The sequence below is a fragment of the Heterodontus francisci genome, chromosome 38, assembly GCF_036365525.1.
Source record: "Heterodontus francisci isolate sHetFra1 chromosome 38, sHetFra1.hap1, whole genome shotgun sequence".
In the NCBI taxonomy this organism is placed as follows: Eukaryota; Metazoa; Chordata; class Chondrichthyes; order Heterodontiformes; family Heterodontidae; genus Heterodontus; species Heterodontus francisci.
In genome coordinates this window covers 28,167,612-28,194,384 of record NC_090408.1, presented here as the reverse complement: position 1 = coordinate 28,194,384, position 26,773 = coordinate 28,167,612, and positions in this window count along the sequence as shown.

Below are 26,773 nucleotides of genomic sequence, written 5' to 3'. Positions count from 1 at the left end.
TTAATGACTGGCTTAATGACCTGAAGGAGTAAACCTCCTGCTGGAGCTGGAATTTTTTCCCCTGAATACTAGAAGCTGTCTGGACTTAGTAAGTAAATGTGTTGCACAGGGAGAATGGTACTCAAACAGTAACTCTACCTGTGCAATTAGCATTTTCCCCCATTAATGTTCGAGCCCTAACTCAAGCTGTCACAAACCTCAATAATCACTGCAGTTTAAAACTCTAAACTGGCATTATTGTCAGAAACTTTCAGTAAAATCCATTTATCAGTATAGTTTCATTATTAAAGTAAATGTACTTAAAGAATGTCAGTAATGAAGTTGGAAAAGGGAATGTATCTCAGGGTTTTAACCACACAGTAGATTTTAACATTTGTTTGTCCCTTCCCAACTCAATCAGTGCCGTTGCTAAAAGCCTTAACATCAATAAAATCCTCACATCCATCATTGCATAATTAGACGGTGAATAATGGTAACAGCAGTTATAATTGGCTGACAGCACTTTACAGTTCTAAATCGAGGCTGCTGCTCAGACCAAAGAATCATGAATAAAAAGAGACAACATTAAAATATATAGAAGTGCAATCGAATAGTAATAAAACATATTGATCCAGGGTTTAGCATACCCAGAGTTATTCAAATATACCATCTGTCTTATGTCAAAACAGAGAATTGTAGAATTATACAGCACAGAAGGAGGTCATTCAGTCTGTTGTGCAGGTGTCGTCTGAAAATGCGATCCAATTAAGCCCATTTCCCTGCTCTTTCCCCATAGCCATGCAAATTTTTCCTTTTCAAATACATCTCCAATTCCCTTTCGAAAGTTCCTGTTGAATCTGCTCCATTCTTTCAGGCAGTACATTCCAGATCATAACAACTCACTGTCTAAATGATTCTCATCTCCCTCTGGGTTCTTTTGCCAATTACCTTAAGCCTATGTCCTCTGGAAACAGTTTCCCCTTGAAACAATGCCTCATGTACACCTTTGCTTTCATTCCTACATTTTAATCTCAACTCTATTCCGTTTATAAATGTGACCAAATCAATCTTTCAAGCCTGAGCTTTGCAATAGCTTGAAAACGGGCCCTTAAGGCATTAGTCAGCCAATGAAAAGCACTTTTTAAAATTCATCTCCACCTCCAAACAGGATGAGAGCTAGGAGAAACAGGCAAGGAAAATCTTTTAAATCTCACTAAAAAGAAACGACAAGGTTGGCTTGAGGTAGAAATAAAATTAAAGGAAAAGGAATGGGAAAGGGAAAAAAAAAGGAGAAAGCACAGATGAAAGAGAAAACCAAATACAAGGCCAGTATTTGCCCTACCTACTTTACAACAGTGACAAAAGTAATTCATTGGCAGTAAAGCACTTACGGATGCCCTGAAGCCATAAAAGGTCCATATGAACATACGTATTAGGAGCTGGAGTAGGCCATTCGGCCCCTTCATGCCTGCTCCACCATTTAATAAGATCATGGCTGAGCTGATAGTAGCCTCAACTCCATCTTCTCACTGACATCCGATACCCTTTGACTCCCTTGTTATTCAAGAATTTACTATATAAATGCAAGTTCTTTATTTCTGCCTTCACCAGCTCACAATGTTCCTCCTCAGTTATTGTCAAGCATGGCTCTGTTGGTAGCTCTCTTACCTCTGAGTCAGAAGGTTGTGAGTTCAAGTCTCACTCCAGGACTTAATCACAAAAATCAAGAGCTGAATTTTGTGTTTGCGGCAAGGGTGCTGACGCCAGACTGGAAAGTTGTTTGTGGGGCCCCTGACTGCATTTCACGGGGGTCAGGCAACTAATTAGTTGCTGTTGGGGCTGCAGTCCCTTTAAAGGATGGCCAAACCGCCCTCAGGAGCTGCTGGCCAATTGAAGAAGCGGACACCATCCTTCCACGCAGGTAAGTGTGGGTGCCGGGGCCAGCGAGGCAGGTCCTGGTGAAGGGGCTGGTGGTAGAGTGCCACTCCCACTGGGGGCCTTTCTGTGGACCAAAGAGTGCCCAAGGAGGAGGGGCCCCTACTCTGAGTCCACAGGGAGGCTACCAGGCTCACTAGGCAGTCGCCCCACCCGACGCTGGTAAAGGCCCTTAATTGGCCATTTAAGTGGCTCAATTGGCCTGTGTGAACTTTCCCACCACTGGTAAAATGACATGGTGGCGGGAAGATTACAGACTTTCCCCCACCATTTTACAGGCCCTGCTGCCTCCCAGCTATCCCCAGAGGGCAGGTAAAATCCAGTGCAGTACTGAGGGAGTGCTGCACTGTTGGAGGTATCATCTTTTGAATGAGACATTAAACCGAGGCCCCTTCTGCTGTCTCAGGTGGGTATAAAAGATCCCATGGCACTATTTTGAAGAAGAGCTGAACCTTATCCCTGGTGTCCAGGCCAATATTTATCCCTCAATCAACATCACAAAAACAGATTATCCAGTCATTATCACATTGCTGTTAGTGGGAGCTTGCTATGTGCATGTGACTGCCGTATTTCCAACATTACAACAGTGATTACACTTCAAAAGTACTTCATTGGCTGTAAATCACTTTGGAGCGTCCAGTGGTCCAAACAGTGCTATATAAATGCAATCTTTGTTCTCATTATTTTAATGGTTGAAAATTATGGGCTGGCAAGAGCAGAAGTGGACAATCCCAGCCAACAGGTTTAAAATTTATGTTTGAAAAGTTTATTTCAGTTACATAGGGTTAATGCTACCATACAAGGCCCCCACTGCCTTGTGGGCGTCTCGGGAGAGACCAAGGCTAAGGGAGTAAACCCTAACAGAAAATCCGGAGCGGAACCCCATAGGCGGTCATGCGTAACGTTTGGCATGTTTCCGGCAGTTCCTGCAGCCATACCGGTGCCAAACGTCGTGCTCTGCACTCCTTTGGACCCCACCAGAAAGGCCGAGAGGGGGGTTTTGACGACTGGGCAACTCTCAACCTCCATAAATTCGCCCAGGCATGCGCCATGGAGAGGTCACTCCATAGTTGCCTCACAGCGACTGAAACAACACGGAAGGCAGCAGTTACGGGTTATAAGTCCAGCTAAATTGGTGTAGAAACTGGGCGCCACGGGTTGCCTTTGTTGCTGGGAGAGGTCATCGCACCTCACTGGACAGCTACCGCCCGCCTCAAACCAGGCAGCCCCCGGTCAATAAGGTTCTGTCCTGCCACAGCCTACCTGCTTCAATGGGTGCTTGGAGCTCAGGGTCATTGCCCGAAAGGTGGACTGAAACACCGCACCAAACAACACGAAAAAAGGAAAGAAGGTACCAGCCCTTCGCTTTACAAGCTGGAACGTCAGAACTGTGTGTCCTGGCCTGTCGGAAAACCTTACATAAATCAACGATTCTCGGAAGACCGCCATCATTAACAACGAGCTCAGTAGACTCAATGTAGACATTGCAGCACTTCAGGAGACACGCCTCCCCACGAGTGGATCTCTAGCAGAGCAAGACTACACCTTCTTCTGGCAGGGCAGGGATCCTGAAGAACCAAGACAGCATGGAGTGGGCTTCGCCATCAGAAACTCCTTGCTCAGCATGATACAGCCTCCCTCAAATGGATCGGAACGCATACTGTCCATCCGACTGCTCACCACCTCTGGTCCAGTACACCTACTCAGCATCTATGCTCCAACATTCTGCTCCCCACCTGAAGCTAAAGATCAGTTCTACGAGGAATTCCATAACATCATTAGCAGCATCCCCAACACCGAACACCTATTCCTGCTGGGGGACTTTAATGCCAGGGTTGGGGCCAACCATGACTCATGGCCCTCCTGCCTTGGGCGCCATGGCATTGGAAGGATGAATGAGAACGGGCAGAGACTGCTTGAGTTGTGTACCTATCATAACCTCTCCATCACCAACTCGTTCTTTCACACTAAACCCTGTCACCAGGTTTCATGGAGGCACCAGCTAGACCTCATTGTCACAAGGCGAGCCGCCTTAAACAGTGTTCAAATCACACGCAGCTTCCACAGTGCGGACTGCGACACTGACCACTCCCTGGTGTGCAGCAAGGTTAGACTCAGACCAAAGAAGTTGCATCATTCCAAGCATCAACACGAGCAGAATTTCTCACCCACAGCTGTTACAAAAATTTCTAAATTCACTTGTAACAGCCCTTCAAAACACTCCCACAGGGGATGCTGAGACAAAGTGGGCCCACATCAGAGACGCCGTCTATGAGTCAGCTTTGACCACCTACGGCAAAAGTGCGAAGAGAAATGCAGACTGGTTTCAATCTCATAATGAAGAGCTGGAACCTGTCATAGCCGCTAAGCGCATTGCACTGTTGAACTACAAGAAAGCCCCCAACGAGTTAACATCCGTAGCACTTCAAGCAGCCAGAAGCACTGCACAAAGAACAGCCAGGCGCTGCGCAAATGACTACTGGCAACACCTATGCAGTCATATTCAGCTGGCCTCAGACACCGGAAACATCAGAGGAATGTATGATAGTATTAAGAGAGCTCTTGGGCCAACCATCAAGAAGATCGCCCCCCTCAAATCTAAATCAGGGGACATAATCACTGACCAACGCAAACAGATGGACCGCTGGGTTGAGCACTACCTAGAACTGTACTCCAGGGAGAATGCTGTCACTGAGACTGCCCTCAATGCAGCCCAGCCTCTACCAGTCATGGATGAGCTGGACATACAGCCAACCAAATCGGAACTCAGTGATGCCATTGATTCCCTAGCCAGCGGAAAAGCCCCTGGGAAGGACAGCATTACCCCCGAAATAATCAAGAATGCCAAGCCTGCTATACTCTCAGCACTACATGAACTGCTATGCCTGTGCTGGGACAAGGGAGCAGTACCTCAGGACATGCGCGATGCCAATATCATCATCCTCTATAAAAACAAAGGTGACCGCGGTGACTGCAACAACTACCGTGGAATCTCCCTGCTCAGCATAGTGGGGAAAGTCTTTGCTCGAGTCGCTCTAAACAGGCTCCAGAAGCTGGCCGAGCGCGTCTACCCTGAGGCACAGTGTGGCTTTAGTGCAGAGAGATCGACTGTTGACATGCTTCGTCAGATACAGGAGAAATGCCGCGAACAACAGATGCCCCTCTACATTGCTTTCATTAATCTCACCAAAGCCTTTGACCTCGTCAGCAGACGTGGTCTCTTCAGACTGCTAGAAAAGATTGGATGTCCACCAAAGCTACTAAGTATCATCACCTCATTCCATGACAATATGAAAGGCACAATTCAACATGATGGCTCCTCATCAGACTCCTTTCCTATCCTGAGTGGCGTGAAACAGGGCTGTGTTCTCGCACCCACACTTTTGGGGATTTTCATCTCCCTGCTGCTTTCACATGCGTTCAAGTCCTCTGAAGAAGGAATTTTCCTCCACACAAGATCAGGGGGCAGGTTGTTCAACCTTGCCCGTCTAAGAGCGAAGTCCAAAGTACGGAAAGTCCTCATCAGGGAACTCCTCTTCGCTGACGATGCTGCTTTAACATCTCACACTGAAGAGTGCCTGCAAAGTCTCATCGACAGGTTTGCGGCTGCCTGCAATGAATTTGGCCTAACCATCAGCCTCAAGAAAATGAACATCATGGGGCAGGATGTCAGAAATGCTCCATCCATCAATATTGGCGACCACGCTCTGGAAGTGGTTCAAGAGTTCACCTACCTAGGCTCAACTATCACCAGTAACCTGTCTCTAGATGCAGAAATCAACAAGCGCATGGGAAAGGCTTCCACTGCTATGTCCAGACTGGCCAAGAGAGTGTGGGAAAATGGCGCACGGACACGGAACACAAAAGTCCGAGTGTATCAAGCCTGTGTCCTCAGTCCCTTGCTCTATGGCAGCGAGGCCTGGACAACGTATGTCAGCCAAGAGCGACGTCTCAATTCATTCCATCTTCGCAGCCTCCGGAGAATACTTGGCATCAGGTGGCAGGACCGTATCTCCAACACAGAAGTCCTCGAGGCGGCCAACATCCCCAGCTTATACATACTACTGAGTCAGCGGCGCTTGAGATGTGAGCCACATGGAAGATGGCAGGATTCCCAAAGACACATTGTACAGCGAGCTCGCCACTGGTATCAGACCCACCGGCCGTCCATGTCTCCGCTTTAAAGACGTCTGCAAACGCGACATGAAGTCCTGTGACATTGATCACAAGTCGCGGGAGTCAGTTGCCAGCGTTCGCCAGAGCTGGCGGGCAGCCATAAAGGCGGGGCTAAAGTGTGGCGAGTCGAAGAGACTTAGCAGTTGGCAGAAAAAAAAGACAGAGGTGCAAGGGGAGAGCCAACTGTGTAACAGCCCCGACAAACAAATTTTTCTGCAGCACCTGTGGAAGAGCCTGTCACTCTAGAATTGGCCTTTATAGCCACTCCAGGCGCTGCTCCACACACCACTGACCACCTCCAGGCACTTACCCATTGTCTCTCGAGATAAGGAGGCCAAAGAAGACTAGCCCGGATTTTGAAGTAGCTTTATTGCACTTGATTCAGTGTGAAAAACAAATGAAAACTAATCAGCCTGGGGAGACTAGAATCTCTCTGAACTTGTCGGAACTTAAGGATTAATAAATGTTTTATCATAAAATTTCACTGACCATTTCCTTCTTCTGACTGTATTATATAAAATAGAGACTAACTTTGCTACATTTTCCTTCAGGTCAACAAAACATTAATACTTGGCTCAGCTCAGAGTTTTTATTTCATCATTTGACAAATAGCAGAATTTACCGAGGCTGTAACAGAATTCTATTTTGGCTCAGTTTTGTTGAACAATCTATGTTTGGATAAAGTGGGATTTGGGCTGCTTATCTCTAATCTTGGCTGTGGGTTCGGTGCACAATTTGAAGTAATTGCTCACATTGGTCTCAGATTATTAACAAACTAAGAGAAAGTGCAAAACATGTTGGACAGCAAGTGTTGTGCAATGTTAATGAATTCTAAGGACAGTACAGATGCTGTTACTCCAACCAAATTCTTCCCCTTTTTCTTGATTTTTGTCTTAACTTACGAATCAGAAAGTCAACTTTGTGACCATGATTGTAACAATGGAGGGAATTTTAAATCCCCCACTCAGTGGAAACTGGGCAACACAGTTAAAATGGAACAGAAGACTTACTGACTAGCCTCCCACTGTGATCCTGCCCACTGCAGTTTTAAATTGTAGGCACCAAGAAGACCTCCTCAAAGTTGGTGGGGTCCTTGCAGGTGATGTCATTGGGGCTTAATTGCCATCTTAACCCCAGCGCTGGTAAATTATTCATTTTTTGTAGTTCTTTCATGGGCCAGGAAGAGCAGCAGCACTCCTGCAGGCCTCAGGAGGAAATGCTGGGGCCCTCCCATACCCGAAGTTCTTCTCCTCTCTCTACAATCCACACTGATTGTCCTTCTGACACTTACCTTAGAGCCAGGCATCGCTCTTCTGACTTCTTTTGTCCGGGCAGATGTTTCCCACCAACTTTCCGTCCATTTTGGTTGGGAAACCATCCAATGGCATGCTGATGAGGCATGGCAGTTAAAAAACTGCCCCTTTGTAGTCAGATAGCTGCTCACTAAGTCCCATTGACTCCTGGGAGTTTTAAATCCCTCCAATATTTTAGTCATGTTGTTCCTGAATATCAAAAGTATTATCACACCAAATGGCCTCACATTACAAAGATGTCCTAAGATTAATGTCACCAATTCAGTGATACAACTAGTTCAATCTTTAATATGAGCATCTACTAGCTGAAGGAAATAATCTTGGAAATGATTTTCATAGCCTGGGACTCTAGCTGTGGACAATTTGGAACCCCACCTACAGAATGGACAGGAGGACCCTTGATCCTGAGGAAATAAGGCAAGTTTAATCTTTAAAGCAAATAAGTTAAAATAGATATTATTTAGAAATAAATAAAAGTAATGGTAATATTGTAAAAGAAAAAAAGAGACAGAATGCGGGAAAATGGAGAGTAGAAGTAAACTTTATTTTTATTCAAAATTAAGTGTTTATTTTATTATAAGGCTAATAATACAGCAATAATGCTGCTAATAATTGAAAAAAATCTTTATTGCTGTACCACTGGGGTTTGTTTCAAAGTCACAGTATGAGCTGAAATTGCAAAACCTTGCTGACCCTGAGACAATGGAATTCTCTGGAGCTGCTGATGGTCTAAGGATTAAATAAGCCAATTAAATGTCAAGAAATATGAAGAGCATGTCCAACTCTTCAAGAGTATTATTTAATAATGACATTACTGCATTTATTACTAAAACGCATTTGTTTGTTCTATAAGTAAGATTGAAATCGTTCTCCTGAGAAGGATCAACATCTGTTCTCATCTGGCTGTGTGCCATGCTAGCAGTAAGGATTTTTCAACTTATCTGGGGAAGTTTCTACTTCAAAAAGCTTTTTCATTTTACTTGGTACCAGCTACAAGTTGGTACTTGAGAGAGGTTTCTTCTTGCTGTTGAAGGGGTATAACACTGCACATGACTTCCTCCACAGCTGTCAGTGACAGGCTCAATAATTTACTCTTAGATTCTTACCCCTCACAAGACCCCATTTTTCTTCTCCTCTTCACTGAGATTTGTTTAACGTCTGCCTCAGATTCTCCATCACTTAAGCTGGATTTATCTCGACAGTAAGACCGAGTTAGACCAGGAGCAATGTATCTGCATTAATGTCAGATAGGCCTGAATATCTTTGGCTCCGTTTTGTTTTGAACAACTGCTGCTCCTCTCCATCGAACAGTGAAGGAGAATCAGTTTAGATTTTTAAAAATAGGATATGAATGGGTTATACGTTGAGATCTATAATGAATTTCACAGGTTAAATTCTTGCATAAGATGTCTGTGCAATAACAGTGAGCGAATCACATCAGATCCCCAATTCAGTTTGATCCAGACAAGTGAAATTGCATTAAATCCTGAGACATTCTAGGTATGATTGAGCAGGACCCCTGAGTGATCCAGAAGCTCGATTTCAAATTGTGGGGATGAGGTTATTTGCATATCTGGAGCGGAGACATTACGCCTGCAATGACACCACAGTGACACCACCCTGACTGCCGCCAGGAATATTAGGGCAGTGCCATGCTGCTCCCGATACTGGGTGAAGACCTGTTGAGAGTGTTAATGGAATCATATATTATTCTCAATGAAGCAAACAAACCTGTTGGGGAAGATAATCGATTTGAGATCAATTGCCTTTCCATAGTGAAGGTTCAGGTCCTTTAAAGATTTGCAATGATAAATTACATGAAGCATTAATAACTTTACTGTTACTAAACATACATTAATTAAGGGAAACTAGTTGTATATCCTGCCAAACGTCATTTTTCAATCTCAAATCACTGCTGTTAAGACTAATTTTTTCCTGGACTCATACCAGTTCTCAGCTTGGCTCTACAGAGGGCATAAAGGATGGAAATCTAGGAGACACCCCACTTGACATGGGGAAAGTTGGGCAGAAGATCTATTGGCCACTCCCCTTCACTGGAATTTAAAAGGACCAGTGCAAATGGAGCAGAATCCCATTGTTATTTTATTTAATTATATTTTATTTCGAGATACATCACTGAAACAGGCCCCTCGGCCCACCGAGTCTGTGCTGACCAACAACCACCCATTTCTACTAATCCTACATTAACCCCATATTCCCTACCACATCCCCACCATTCTCCTACCACCTACCTACACTCGGGGCAATTTACAATGGCCAATTTACCTATCAACCTGCAAGTCTTTGGCTGTGGGAGGAAACCGGAGCACCCGGGGAGAACTCACAAACTCCTCACAGGCAGTGCCCAGAACTGAACCCAGATCGCTAGAGCTGTGAGGCTGCGGTGCTAACCACTGCGCCACTGTGCCACCCAGGTAATCAGGTTTGGCTCCAATTTGGACATCAAGCTTTCCACCCTCTTCAGCATCAGAAATTTCAGGGACACTGTGTTTAAAATCAAATCAAAATGGCTTGCATTCATCTGGATTGCGAATCGCACTGTGTTTTAAAGTTAAAATACAACTAACCTCTCTTTTTAGCTATTTTGTGTCATTCAGTAATTACCAGTCATTATCCCTTCCTTAAAAAGGATGGTGTGGCAGTAAGTACTTTAAACAAAAATATTCCGCTGAGGCCCTCTCCCCTTTAAGTAGGCAACAAACATGCAGACCTGCAAGAGAATGAAAATTTGCCCCAGTATGTTTTGATTTTCAGATTTGAGCATCAAAGGATAAAATGCATTTCTCAATTCTAAATAAAATCACGGATACAAACAAATTCGATAGAAATCACATCAACTAAAAAAGGCAGCCTGCAACAAAAGGTGCAGAAGAAAGATTCGTGAATGTGGGATAAGAGGAATGATGTCAAGGTCAGTGGGGAGCGCGTTGGGCAGCAGCTGAGCAGGAACAACATAAAGGCATTGATGAGCACACGACTGGAAACTGGGAGAAACCTTCATTGAAATTATGGAAGAGGTGGGGTGCTGGGATTTTCACTCACTTAATGAACATTAAACTAACATTTAATGCTAGATGTTTCTAAGTTCAAGACTAAAAAAAATGTCTAAATGTTGCTTCTTTTGTTAAGGGACAGATGGAGTAGTGGGGAAAATGCAGCTTTAAGAAAAGTCTTGCATCCCAATTTTTTGTGGTAACAATAGCAAACAAGCAATTAATATTTTGTATAACATTCCTCTGTCCACTGTGTTAGTGGCAGCTTTCACATATTTGTAAGTGTTTATCCACCATTATTTGTAATTACTGCCTGCCTTCTTTTAAAATCTAGGGAGAGGGTGTGTTTTACATTTCGAAGAAGATATTTTGATGTATGATATGCATATTGCTTTTAATGGTGGACTGATGAAGGTTAGCAAGGGGACGTTGTCCTTTATCTGCCATGAGGTAGTAAGCTCTTGGGGATGTTGGAGAGGTCACGGTGGATTATAAATTAGATTTTCAGTTGCAACAGCTAAAAAAAATTCCAGGTTCAGATTTTATCTCATGAACATGGAATACATTTTGAATTAAAAATGATCGCACAGGTTTGCTAGGCACACTCACCAGGTAGTGTAATTGTACTCATCTTGACTGGTACACATGATCATTTGAAATAATAAGCACGTTACCCTGTATGAAAATATCTCAATGATTTAATAATGTATTTAGCAGCAGTGGCTCCTAGTAGTTAATTGTGTCTTTAACTATGGTGCAACTGCTTTTCTTGTACTAAAAAAGTAAACAGGCTTAAAAAGTGATGATGTGTCTGACTATTCGTGCACATTTAGTGCTGATTTGAGGATTCTTGCCCTGCCAAAAAAAAAAAATCGATAAATGAGGTTCAGACAAATATTTTCTCGCTGTTTACCACTGCCTTGTGATTAATGAACATGTGGTACATCCTGCAGCTGCAGAATCGAATCAAAACAATGAAAATTTTGCTACAGGTAAGACCTGGAATAGGAACTCTTTTAAGTATCCCCCATGTACAGTGTACAGGTATTTTCTACTCAAGAGCATTTGTGTAGCTGGAACTGGCAGGTATATCATAGAACTGGAGGAGGACAGTGTGATGTGGGAGCACAGATGGACATCTGCAGTGCAGCATTAGCAATGCCACGATCCTCAGTGGTTATACCACAGGGACATCTCAGGAGCCAACCACTTTATATTTTAAGATAAGAGGCATTTCTTTTGCTGCAGAAAAAGAATGACAGAACACAAGGTATAACGTTAATTTGAAGTGCATGTGGTGTGTATGTTTAATTAGCTTTGGCTCCCACATTTGTCCCTTATATGCTGTGAGTACTCTCCTAGTTTAAGAATTAGCAATGGTGGGCGTCTGTATGGCCAAGCAGTGAGCTGTAGGAGATGGAGGATTTCTGCTACCTGTATCTGCAGCAAATGCTAATGGAACTGCATCAGTGCCTGGGTTACCTTCAGAAAAGTCACTGTGGGATCATAGCTTCCAGAGGCAGAGTTACTATGGTGGCAGCCAACCATGCTGAGATGAGTGAAAACTAGCTGCTTTTGTGATGCTTCAAACATGCTATTGCTGGAGGGCACCTCATGTATGAGATAGAATAGGCAGCCACAATGGGGGTCTTGGATTCTGTCCCTTATTTTGTTTAAGGGACAAATTGTCACTCTTATTGCCTCCTTAGTCTTTTCCCACTAAAAATCTGATTCTGACAGTCTATTAGGAAAATCTCAACATAGACAGGGCCTGGTTGCTAAACTGGACTTTTCTCAAATTGTCCTCAAGCAAGGATCCACAAATTCACCAGCCACAGCTGGTTTTCAGTGCTCATACCTGTGAAATTCCTCATTAGCTGTGTTAGAAGCACTGGAGAATCATGATGATATGTATGTTGTGATTGGTGATAGCAAAGCAAATTAGCAGCCAATTAAATCACATTCTCAGTGCATTGCTCAATACTGTGCGTTTTAGCAATTTTGTTCCAATGTATAAATGAATGAAAAACAGGTATCTGAATTTTTTTTTTAAACATGAGGAACTTATTGGATTTTGACATCAATTTCAGCTACTTTTATTGTTTACATGATTATAATTATTATAGATAATTCTAGTCCTTTTACAAATATCTCAAACATTCCTTTTAAAAAGATGAGTTTGAAAAGACACTATTTTAATTGTAATAATACTTTCACTAATCTAACAACTAATCACATCAAATCATGGCAAAGCATTTTCATGCAATGACCGTTATGTAACTGCATTTCACAATCTAAACTGGTATATCTTTGGGCGGCACAGTGACGCAGTGGTTAGCACTGCAGCCTCACAGCTCCAGGGACCCGGGTTCGATTCCGGGTACTGCCTATGTGGAGTTTGCAAGTTCTCCCTGTGTCTGCGTGGGTTTTCTCCGGGTGTTCCGGTTTCCTCCCACAAGCCAAAAGACTTGCAGGTTGATAGGTAAATTGGCCATTATAAATTGTCACTAGTATAGGTAGGTGGTAGGGAAATATAGGGACAGGTGGGGATGTTTGGTAGGAATATGGGATTAGTTCTTCTTTCTTTTGGGCCTCCTTATCTCGAGAGACAATGGAATCTAATCTAATCTTTCAATCAGGTCAAACAGAATATTACAATTTTCAGAGGGAATTAAAAAACCTAACTTGTTGTTAAAACTCTTATATAAAGTTTAATTTTACAGGTCATGAATAGATTAAAATGTCATGCACATTTTGTTGGGGAGTGGTGAGGAAGTTTGAATGAATAGCGCCAAGGCTTGTTAGATGGGGTATCAAACTAGGTCACTGGTTTGCATATTTTCTCACCCATAGAAAAACAGACAGAATTGGGGATTGAGATTCCCAAAACACTACTAAGGATCCTGTGATCAAAATGTTTTCAGTTGTGAACTTGCCAACATTCAGTATAAACTGGAATCTCAGTCAAGTCATTCGGTCGAACATCCTTCACTAGTGCAGTATATGTTCTAGTAGCCAAACACTGGCAGGGGTCAAAGGCAAAACCAGAGTCTATGTTGACCTGATCTGATCTGCCCCTCTCAACAAAAGGAAAGTCCCTGGAGGTTAGCAACCATATGGGAAATAAACATTCCAGGAAAACAATTAGTTAATGTAAAAAAAAATCCAAGACAGGTTATTGTAGTGTACACATTTAATCTTTAGATAAGCTAAGACAATGCAGTACACAATTTTAGCACTTCAGAATGTTTGAAATTTGACCAAAATTGCATGATTTACAATAAACTGCAATTCATCAAACTATTAGGATTGATTGCATGCTAATCAATAGGAAGACTAGCAATTTGGACAAATAGACTGAAAACAGCAATGCAATTGGTCTCCTTTTATTTACAACAGGTTTTCCATTTGCAGAATGGAAGGACCATTGAGCATTACAATGCTCAGAAACTCATTGCTATAAATCGGTTATGTAGAAGGGAAATGATAGAAAAAACCAGAAGAGCTTTATCCTGTAACTTCTTTCCGAAAGAGAAACTTCTGTGAATAACATCCTGATGTAGCATGCACTGTTTAAGCTCATAACAAAGGCCCGCTCTTCGCCATCAGAAAGATGGCCACTGTCTCCCCATTATCCTAAAACCTTTCTCATTCACAGCCTTTACTTACATTTTTCAATTTGTGCATACTACTATGGTCACTGCTCTTCTTAACCTTTCTCTCTTGTTTATTCCAAGCTCCAAAATGCTAATAAAAGCTTTTTTTTGTTTTATGATGGACTGGTTAGTGTAGGCTGTTAGAACACAGTCCTTTTATCTCTGGGAGGCATGGTCAAATCTAGCTTACAGTGATAAGATGAAAGTCTACTCTGTCAGCTGTAAGTGTCTGAAGTGAAATGAGGTTCCAGTGCAGACAAGACTATGGCACAAAACTACCCTGAATCTGCCACTAATTAAGATTAAATTGACAATCTTAGTCAGAAAGTCGACAAAGACAACTGATTTAGGAAATGTGGTAATGAAAGCAAGGAGGCTTACAAACTAACAGCACTCAGAAGAGTTGAGTTTAGTCTCTTTATTAAACAGCTTCTTCACACAGCCTGTTTCCACCCGATACTTCAGTAAGCATGCACACCAAATGACTACACAGACAAACCCAACTAATTAAAACTAAAAACTTTGCTTCTTATTGGCTGGTCAATTAATATAACTCAACCTGCATTACACAATCATTACAAAGGGAGCAGGAGTCAACAATCATTGTTCTGGAAGACTAAAATCTGCTCCAATGTGGCCTGTGCTTTGACTGGACCTGGCCGATTGTGAAACTGGCTGCAAAAAATGCAAGAATGTGTCCATCTGACATCAGTAACTAGTATGAGCATAAAATGCTTCCGAAGGATTTTAAAAAAATGAATGGCTTAATTGTTTTGCAATTAAAATACATGGTCTGCAAAAATGTATTTGTAACACAAATTAAGAAATACTTTTCATTTCCAAACGTAATATATGTTAATTAAATGGAATCAATTAATGTTTATCCAGTGAAGAAAATATCAAACTGATACACATCTATTCTTGGGCTAAAAAGCTTGTATTTTGAAGTAAATGGCCTTTGGTTGATTCTGTATTACCAGCTTGAATTATCTCAGCAGCAGACTGCTATTCAAATGATCAGGCAGTTAGACAGAAAAACATACAAGACCTGTCAGCTCCCTGTGGGCACATACAGTATTACTACCTAATAATAAACAGGGATCTATGATAATTTTTCCATGTTAGAGGTGGGGGGTGAGATGTTAAAGATGTCATTTATTTTGACAGAAAGGGCATAATTAAAATAAGTGTCATGCGATTAAAAAGCATTTGGAGTTAATCGACTGTGAAACAACAACTGCATAAATGAGAGCATATGTTCCAAAATTAATTTTATATAACAAGCAGATGATGCAATCAATTAGAACCAATTATACATACCACACTACATGAGGAACGGTGCATTCGAAAGCCTTTGCAAACAATATGGTAATCTTATTACAGACCAGTGGGTAGCACTCCCACATTCATTCTCCTCCTGTTGGAGCTTCTAAAGCACCACAATTTTACAGGCCTTTGCAAATAAGGCTGCCAGCTGTTCCTTGGGTCATCTCAGTGTTAATTAAATACAGTGGCAAAACTGAATAAGTTAAGCACAAGTAATTGGTCTTTATGAATGGCAATTCAGAAATTTACTTTTGACAATATTGTAATCATATATGACAAGCTTAAAAATTTCAAGGCTATCAATAAAATGATCCTTTAGAGGGGAACACATGAGAGTGCTTCATATTACAGTTTTTTAAAGTGACTTGAGCCATCATGATTTTGCGATGTAGCTTTGATTTTTCCAAACTAACATGACAAAAACAAAATCCAGACCAGCTGTAGCATAAGGGCAACCTGTCAGTGGCTGTGGTATAACAAAAGAATAGCCTTAACAAAGTAACACAATGCCTTTTCCCTTAAGATTAGAAACAACTCTTCAGATCAAAAGATCAAGATTTCTTGATGTTTCTGCAGTCAGAAGAGTCAAGGATTAACATTACCTCCTGGAGGTTCTAGTTGTATAAACTACATCCGACATTCCACACTTGTATTCTGAGTCAATACATCATTGAGCTGAGCTCATTGATCAGCCAAGTGCAGCAGTGAAATGGCTCCCAGTCTGACTAAGTGGTTTGCATTGCATGGCTTGGTTTGGTTTGGCTTGGGTTGGCTGGGCTGGACAGGACCGGGCTCCTCCGGAGCAATGATTGGGTTTGCGAAAGTTGCGTGGTCAAACAATGCCTTAGCTAATTAAAATCTTGCCCAGCAGCCTAGCTTTGTAATGAGGGGTTGGTGGTAGCATTGCTCCTTGTCTGACCTCTTTTTGCCAGCTGGTTTATCACACTTTAATGGAGAAAGATAATAGGTGTGTGCTTGAGTCAAAGCAAAGGCTGAGGCCTCAGCTGGGACAGCACGGGCCTGTCATGAATAACCTAAATAATCCTCCGCAGAGACAATGGATTCATCTTTGAGAAGGATCCCTTTGTTCTCGTCCTTTCTTAACCTGATGGAAAATACCATGAAGTTTCACTTCCTTGTCAGTCCAGACCATTCTGCAGATGGCCTGCTGTACAAGCTGCAGGGAAAGAGGTTAATATTATCAGCTTGGTACGTACTCTCCTTAAGAAAATGTTACATGTAAAGCAGCATGAAAATTTCTGGTATAGATTACACAACTGACTGAAAACAATATAGTTTTATTTTATTTATAGTTATATTTTAAGCTCTATTAAGAGTCCATTATTTTATATTTTAACAAAAAAGACTGTTTGACCATTCTACTTTTTCATGCTATATTACTGAGGTATGAAGTAGTATTTGAAAATTTAGAATATGAAGGAAAAATGTATGTATACATTTATAACTAAAAATCTTGCATTTGGCCTGTATCACGCACCTATTATTGTAAGATTAAAAAAAAGATTGGCTCAAATAATCACTCTGTTAAGTTAATCTGCTGAAACATCCTATCAACTAAATGCAAGCCAAAATAAAAATGGTTCCATTGACTAGATATGTAAGTAGAGCGATCAATCAAGAACTAACAATCCCCACAAAACTGACTGTTTTCTTTCTCAAAGCTACCATTCACAAGCCAGCGAGAATTTCAAAATCAAGTCACTCAGAATGTTTTCATTTAACCTCTTTTCGTAGCCGTGCTGCTTTTCAAGGTAATAACCGTGTACACCTAATTAAAAAAAAAATCAAAGAAATCTCTAAACTTAGGACTAGAACTCCTACAAGATTCTGGATGTTTGCAATGTTTATCTCAGCCTCCTGCTGATATTTCACCTGCATATTGAGCTTGTGACGTTTAGGAGGCTGCCATTTTTATGCCTGGCAAGATCATACTTCAGGCAAAATCATACCCTCTGCCACTACAATAAATGAATAAAATTGTGTGTTTCTGCAGCTTGTGTTATTTATTCATGGAATTGCCAAGGTTGGAGATGAATTCAGCAATTTATTTCGTTATTTTGGCAGTAATCCTGCTGCCTCCTGGTGCTATCCCAGGCCTCACTGTCTGCTGGCCGTTGATAGATCTCTTCACCTCTTTCCTTCCACACTAATACTTTTCCCAGTTTCCAAAACCTTGAACTTACACAGACCCGCCCAAGATCCTGGTATGTGCCCCTCCTGGACAGCAACAACAACAATAGTTAATGCAATCATGCAGAAATCCACGGTAAAACTGTACCCTACCAAAAATCTACATATTAAATATGTTACAGCTGAATGAATTTCCCACTTGAATACCTTACTTTCTGTTGCTGTGTTTTTCAGTTACTCTTAGTGATGTCCACAAAGCAGCCTGTTATAAAACAATGCATCCTCTGACTCACCTGAGCAATTCAACAGGGGGATCTGCTAGTATTAGACTTTATATACTTAGATAACAGGAGCGCAGCAACAATATCTAATGAGTACAATCAAAACTTCAACTGCTAATTAGTAAGCAAACATGACATGACATTATTAATGATTAATAATCATAAAAAAGTCTTGCATTTATATAGTGCCTTTCACAACCACAGTACATCCCAAAGTGCACTACAGCCAATGAAGTACTTTTTTGAAGTGGAGTCACTGTTGTAATGTAGGAAACATGACAGTCAATTTGCACACAGCAAGCTCCCACGAGCAGCAATGTGATAATGACCAGATAATCTGTTTTTGTGATGTTGCTTGAGGAATAAATATTGGCTGAGACTGGGAATAACTCCTCTGCTCGTCTTCAAAATAGTGCTGTAGGAACTTTTACATCCATCTGAGAGGACAGATAGGACCTTTCTTTAACATCCCATTTGAAAGTCAGCACCTTTGTGCAGCAAACCCTCCGTAATGTATTGGAGTGTCAGCTTTTTTTTATTTCTGTGCTCAATTCCTACAGAGCCTCAGAGGCGAAAATGCTACCAACTGAGCTACAGCAGATGCCTCATAGCTGCATTTCATGTCCTGGACCTCATTTCCTCCTTACCTTAGCACCAGACTCCAGCTTCCTGCTCCCTCCTAACCCAGGCCCTATCATGCAGGTTCTTTGTGCCAAAATGATACATAATGCAGACATACTTCCTTAGAGAGTTGAGATTTGTTTGCAGCAAATCAAACGCATGGAGCCCGAGATCTGTTTCCAGGACTCTGTGACAGTTGAGAGGAGAAGGGCAGAGTATGGAGAAGACTCTTGGCTTGAGAAAAGAAATAACCAGGGAGGCAGTCCTATGCAGAGAAAGGGAAAGGAAATAGGAATAGCATACAGAGCACTGGATATAGAGAGAATGAAAGACATACTGAGTAGATTTTCAATTGCACTGAGTGGGTAATAATTTGCTGGAGTGGAACATCTGCACTTTATACAACTCAATCATCAATGGAGGGAAAATCGGGCAGATTCTATGAAGGGTGGGAAAGCTGCTCCACCAGATTCCCAACCAGCTGGTGAAGACAAAAATCTATCCCACATAAGGACAGAAACTGTGTGAGAAGCGTACAGACAGAACAAAGCATAGAAGAGAGGAGAGAGAGTACATAAAAAGTGAACATTTCAAAATCACATAGTGCCTATCTATAACCAAAGTACAATTTCCAAGTACTACATGTACAAATGTTACCTTTTACACTTGTTGGTGCTAAAGCTCTTTTATTTTCTCCCCCTTTTTGCCTGGGTTCCCTGTGCCACCTGTGACTGAAAGGGTGATCGAGCTGTCTGTTCCCAGGCCTCTAACATTGCCAATGTTGCCATGGAAGCTCATATGGCTGCCATCTTCGCTTTGGGGCCAGCATTAACTGGAGCTTCCAGAGTGTCACATGACACAGAATCAGATGAGTACTCACATCCAGTCCCAGGAGAGTGACCTTGGCTCCATGGCAGACACAACTGCAGTCCTCAAACAGGGCAAAATACCCTGGCCCAGACCATGCTGCTGCAGTGGTTCAAAGTCTCGCACGACAGCCATCTGAAGTATCTTCAACAGAAACTCAACAGCATTTCACTTCCCAAGCTGTAGGCACTGGGGAAACACTTTGTAGGAGCATTAGGATAAATAAGCAAGCACAGAAGATGGGCACTAAGGGCTTGCACAAGGTCATTCATAATTATTTAGATACAGATGGAAATGAGTTGTTTGATAAATTTGTATTTGTTCTGGATTCGGTGTTGGTGTTGATATTTGCAGTGAAGTGAGGGCAAAACCCATCGGTCCTGACTGAAAGAATTCAATTGGATATTGGTGATGTGGATTGCAGGGTTGTTGGTGTATTGGGGATGGGAGTGATGAGTCAGATGAAGCATTCTTCGATAGATTGCTCTCTGAGAGCTCTGGCCGCTAAAGGCCAATGCCACTCCTGCTCTTCCTCCTCTTCATGTTACTCCTCCACCTCCCATTACTGCTTTTCTTGCTGCTGCCGAGATGGTAAGAACTGGTCCCTCATGGTGGCAATGTTATGAAATGTTCAGCAGACAACCACAAACTTATGCTGTACTGCAGAGCTTCACCCAAATGATCTAGGCAGCAGAAAGGTTGCTGGAGGCTGTCCGCTCAATGATGTTTCTGATGGCAGCATGGCTCCGGTTGAAGGCCAGCTCAGCAGTTGTGTTCGGGTTCCAGACAGACAGCATGAGCTAAGCATCAAGGGGCTATCCCTTGCCCAGTAGTCAGCCTGTAACCAGAGTGCCTGGTTGGAACGAAGGCAGCACAGACAGCGGTGCAAGATAAATTAATCATGACTAACTGCTCGGAAACTTGGCACAGACCAGTGGCTGCTAGCAAGTTGAGGAAGTAGAATCTCTTTCTATTTGGAAAGATACCAGGCTGGTGATGGGTTACACATGAGGCAATGTGGGTGTGTTCCATGGTAGCTTGAACCCTGGGAAGCCTGCAATGCGGGTGAGGCCTTGTGCTCGGTCATCCTGCTTTGCTTTGTCCGTGGGAAAAAATATACAGCTGTTCCTCCTGGCATAGAGAGCTTTGGCAACCTCCCTGTTACAGTGATGGACTGAAAACTGTGAGATGTCACCTGCAAGCAGGCTGGAAGGAGACTGTCGCATAAAAACTGAGGTCCAAGGTGACCTTGACAGCTACAGACAGTGCTGCCCATGCCCTGCTATGATGCTCGAGCTGTGGCTGTAGCAAGTGACATAGCTCCGTGAGGTTTTGCTCCTCAGTGAAGTTAGCATAGGAAAACTGCTCCCTGAAGACCTGTTGTGAGTATGGCCTCCTGCGAAGTGTGCTCCTTCTTCCTTAACTGCAAGCTGCTCCTGCTGGGCAGAATCCTCCCACCTTAAACATGGGCCAGGACCATTTCCAGGTCCTGACGCCGATGGTTTCTGAGGACCGCCTGCCCACGCGATCTTCCTGGAGGCAGTCTGTTAATTGGCCACCTCTGGGAGCCCTGTCCGATTAAGGATGGCAGGTGGCCTGCACAGGTGGGAGGGCCAATGGGAGCGCCCAAGGTTCTAGGCAGCTAGCATCCCCTCTGGTAGAGGTGGGTGCTGCTGCTGCAGTAAGGAGACTGCAAGAGTGCCTCAAGATGGAGATGTCATCCGAAGACTTTTGAATGCTTAAAAATAAATTGTGACCCCCAGCTATTAGGCCATCATTGAAGAGGGAGATTTGCTCCACGGGATGACCTGCGACTGCAGTTGTGCCCATCTGGCACCTGCTGCTCCGGGGGTTGGGGGGAAGTAAAGGAGGCTTTGCTGTCACCTTGGCCTGCCACCAGGAGGCCACCTCCAGTCACCTGCCAGGATTTGGCCTCAGGGGGTGGGCATGTTTGTCGTTAAGATTCCACTGGTGTCACCAATTTTCTCCTTGGCGGGCACCTAATTGCTGATAATTAGCTACCCACCACTGGAGGGTGATTAGCTGATGCCAGTCTAACCCCCGCCTGTGGCTAGAGCGCTCAGAGGTGGGAACGAGTTGGGTAGAAGACCTGACGTCACATTTCAAAATTTTCTCTTCCTCCCGGCCCCAAAGCCACCTCCGCGTGGCTAAGATTCCGCCCGCTGTCTGCTATCTTCTTTGCCAATTCCCCTCAATCTCCAGTCCCAAAGACAGCCCTACCAGACCAGCCTTGACTGCAGTAAAACTGGTTTGAAGGCAGACAAGAAAAGAGTGCAGAACTAGCAGAAACTTCTTCTCAGAGGTCAGAATGAAGTTTACATAGGCAGAAAGCAAGTCCAAAATCATCCAGAAGTTAACCAGCAGCCTCAAATCACAAACCAGCAACTAATGTGCGGCACAGTGGCGCAGTGGTTAGCATCACAGCTCCAGCGACCTGGGTTCAATTCTGGTTACTGCCTGTGCGGAGTTTGCAAGTTCTCCCTGTGTCTGCATGGGTTTTCGCCGGGTGCTCCGGTTTTCCTCCCACCACCAAAGACTTGCAGGTTGGCAGGTAAATTGGCCATTATAAATAGTCCCTAGTATAGGTAGGTGGTAGGGGAATATAGGGACAGGTGGGGATATGGTAGGAATATGGGATTAGTGTAGGATTAGTATAAATGGGTGGTTGATGGTCAGCACAGATTTGGTGGGCCGAAGGGCCTGTTTCAGTGCTGTATCTCTAAATAAGTGAATAAATAATGTAATGGATGAGTCCTTTAAATAGCACTATTGACGGGCCCTTCCTACCTGTTAGCACCATGAGTTGCTGGGTAAATTTACCATATTTATATCAGCGATTTAATTGTTCTGGTATGTGCCACGAATACCTAGGGGAAGTCCAATTCAATATGACAGGCTGCACACTTCTGGCATGTAATGAGTGCGCGGCTGTCTGCCATATTTGATCAAGTGTCTGTTTTGCACCTAAAAAACCAGTGCAACACCATCAAATTTCTAGGCTGGAGTTTTGAACAATACAAGGTGGATTTCTACTTAATGTTCTTCGAAATAAAAGAATAAAGGTTTAAAAATGATTTGCCTTTAGTTGTCAAATCCCTAAAACAGCCATGAAAGGGTTACTGCTGATTAATTCTACCAGTCTAATCCCTGACTGCGTCATGATTGTACAAAATGACTATTGACCTCCCGCCTGCTTTGCTGCTCTAACTACATGCCAGACATTACAGCCAACGCCACGTGATATCAGTGCAAATTTATAGCACAAACAGAAAATAGTTCTAAAAAACACAAGTGACAGATGGAAAACCAACATGACATTATTTTGAGATTACTCAGAAAAGCCTACATGACTGTCACTGGGAGATAACATGTCACAAAATCTCTTACACGAGCCTGTATCTAAATTTATCAATTGTATCTATTGTAAATTTCAAAGCTACAAAATAAATGGTTAAATATGCCATTTCCTTTACTTAGCCTTGCCGTGCTTCACAGTAAATACTATACTCAATAAATTAAAGGAAAATGACAGTCATTTTGCCAAATAATCATTGGTCTTTATTAAATAATTGCAAAATCACATTGTAACATTTAAACTGATTTTGTTGAAGCCCCAGAAAGCTTTGAAAAGGCTGGCCCGATTTCATGAAAGCACGTAGAATGAATATGATTCAAAACATCGTTTCAAACTTGTTTCTTTTGCCTTTGAAAAGAGACAATCTGTATCTGCATCATAATATTCCTTCATGGGTACAGAGCTGCGTGTTTTTGTAACCCCGATTTATGCTGACCAGTAGAATGAGAGTTATTGGCTCAGCAATGCAGACAGCACATACTCCACGTATGGTCCCTGAACCATGGGATTCAGCATGGCTGAATGAGAATGTATGTGTGTCTTGCTGTGTTTATCGCCAGATTATGAGGAAGCAGCTCAAGTCAATAGCATAATAAATCTGAATCTAAAAAACGTACCAGTGAATATTCTGCCAATAGATATTCAAGAATGAACCATTCTCTCCCCCTGACAGTAATTTTTTTTCAAGATGACACATCATCATTATAGGACAATACAAGCAGCTGTTTCCAGACCATTATGAAAATTACTACAGATGACTTCTAGTGTTCACTTCACACTTTCAAAGGTAATTTTCCTTCAAAAGGCTTTTGCCCTCTGTTGCTGAACACTCAAGGAATTAAATAGGAAGAAGTTTGAATAAGGTCCATTAGCAAGAGACCGGTAGTTTATGTGTTTTCCAAGCATAAAGCATACTAAAGTGTGGTTTCTATTTTGAAATACAGCTCTCAAGAAGATAAATACTTCTTTTCTGAAGTTAAACCTAACTGACCTTGGCTAGAAATTTTGTCACTTGTCCAGATCCTAACTGCCCAGGACCTGACAAATGAGTCAGTGGAGGTCCATCCATTTTCTGTTCTTGTGTCTATTGGTTGAAGATTCCTGGTCATCCCACCTGCCTGACACCTTGGATCATGATGAATTGTCTCAAACTCCAGCCCCAGATTGTTTTTTAACATTTAATTTAGTTTCTTCCTGTGCTTGGTTGAACATGGCCCTGTTATGGATTTCTACTCTAATGTACTCCAGCAGGTTCGGAGAGCAGGCCTTAGCGAGATGTGGAAGTTATAGAGGCCAGATCAATAGTCAAGGTCCTGACCCCTGCCTCTGATTTTGTACTTTGCCCTGAGGGTTTCTCCCCTTGAAAGTCCTGGACTGCTTTTAATGTGAAGACAAGTGCATTTTGACAAGTTAGGCTGCTGTGGTGCATAACAGAGAGGTGTATCCATATCCACTTCCCTTCTCGTTCAGTAGCTTTAATCCAGCTAGCATAATAGAAATGACCCTTCATGCATTTGATTAGCTGTAATGTGTCTCATGCTTCTAGACCTGATTGACCTTTTGAAACAGAGTGATAAGACAGACAAGACAGGAAGAGACACTAATAGAGACCTTTAGCTCTCTGCTTTAGCAGCAATAGAGAAAAAGTAAGACTGTACAAGTTAGGGAATTAAATAAAAGCCTAAAAGGAATTTTAAGAGCCATTTCACAAAGCACCAAAACAGGACTCCATACATCCTATTTTATAAGGACAATCACTCCTAATGTATCCATCTATCAGAGCAGGTGGGAATGCATTACACTCTGCTGGATGGAGAGAGTTATAAAGAATGCAGTCCATCCCAGTGATCCATACAATCAGGAGGGGTGTATGCACAATCTAGCAAATATAGCTTTGCAGTCAACAGAGAGTGTACTCAGCCGTTAAAGGTTACAAACATTGTATGCCACATTACTGTCTGATTTCCTCTGTACTAACTGAGCTAGTTCCAGTCATCCAAAAAGAGAAGAAAAATAAATTGATCTAAAATAACAACGTGCAAACATTGGCTGCAGATAAAAGAGGCGGAGTGATATTTCAGCCATTTTCAACATTAATATTATTTTTCAGAAGTTCATGGAGACGTAATTTACTTTTGCCTTCTTATTAATTAATTATTGTAAGCTGTTTTCTAAGGGTGCATTCACGTTACAACTGTAGCATCGGCACAAAGTAATTTGCCTTTCCACAACACTGCAGTTATACTAGAAATGCAGCCTGAATCCAGGGTCAGGACTTGACCTGACACCAGAGCAAAGGGGAGTGAGACAGCCTGGAGGAGGAAGTCTCACTCTGATTCCCTTCAGAGTCACTTTGAGCCTTAAGACATGATTTAAACAATACAAGTTCAGCTTTGGTGTGAAGCCTAAACCACTTCGCACGAATTCAGGTGCAACATTAGGAACATGCAAACTGTGCAATTGCAGGCAACCCTGGAGTGGATCCATTGGAAGGACATCTACATAATGCTGATAGCTGATCCCTGATCATTTGCTCAACTATTTTTACATTACCTATTTCAATCTAGATTTTTGACGAGCGTACATCTATGTGTTTGATACCAGATTAAGTTAACGGCATTCAGAATCCTTGTCTATTAAATGTAGGGGTCCCAAACTAAACCTTTGCAGGGCAAATGCTAAACTTATAGTACAAATTCCCCAATTCCTGTAACAGAGGGCCAGGATTTTCTGGGCCCTTTGAGGACGGGATCGGAGGTAGGAAGGCTGCCAAATGGGGTGGGAAGGCATCGGGAGCGTGCCCATTGCCTTCCAACCACCATGTCATTTTGCCAGCTGCGGGAAAGGTGAGAGACAGCCCGCCCACCTGGAGCCCAGTTGAGCCAGTTAAGTAGACAATTGAGGGCCTCTTCCCACCTCTGCTGGTATTTTACCCATGGTAGGTGGGCCCTCCGCCATGTGGGAAGCCCCCCAGAGGACTCCAGAGTGTGAAGGGCCTCCTTTTTAGGACTCTTTGGCCCACAAAGAGGCCCCCTGGCCCCATGCGGCAGTGGCCGCTCCCGCAGCATCGTCACTGCCTGCCCTCAGCGACGCCCCTCCCCAGCTTCCTCTGGGGCCTGCCTGACTGCTCCTGGTGTCCCCAGAGCCCACTCACCTGGTTGTCAGACTGTATGTCCATCACTGCATCCTGTTCCTGGTGGCGCTGCTGAGCTGCTGGCTCCTTGATTGGGCCGGCAGCTCTTGGGGGCAGGCCACCATCCTTAATTGGATGACAGGCCCAGTAGCAGGCACTTAATTGGCTTAATTGGTCACTCCCCCAACCATCCCCGCTTCTGGCCCAGTGGTGGGATCCCCGCTGTCTTGGAAAAATCCTGGCCTTCGCTCCACCCAGCTAGAATAAGGGAGACATACCAAAACAGATGCTTTTAATAGTAGGAACTGACATGTTTTTGCAATATTTGATATTTAAACAAGAATTAAGTATGAATTAAATATGAAATATGAACATAGCTGATGTGGGCAAAAGGAATGGATTGTTAGATTTTGTTTATTCTAAACAGGAAAGAGAAACTGATATAGAGTATTGTTCCTGAATACATACAATTTCTTTAAAGGACCAGGCTTCATTAAAATTTACTTAATCTGACAAGGAAACCTTACTGCAATTTTATGAAGAACAGCAATTGCTTCAGTGCATTGAGTGCAATTATTTATGACCCTCACTAATATTTAAAGCAGCCTGTCATCTTTAGGGTTAAATTTTACATCGATCAACAATGTGAGGAAGTTAGGTGTATCAGCAGGAAATATAGTTTTATTTTGGATGTTTTTGAAATTGGTTTATAAAAGTGATAGCGCCCCTTTAAAGTGTACTGTCTTCAATTTACAGTCTAACCTTATCTGCCAGCTCACTAATGCATACTTTTTATTCTGTCAAAGAGAACCTTTTTTCCCACTGGTCAATATATCACAAGCTGTTCTTTTCTTAACAATCCAGACGGACCAGACATTTGTGAAAGCTGCAGTCACTACAATCAAAAATGCTACATTTACTGAGTTTTTAATCAAAGATTTCAAT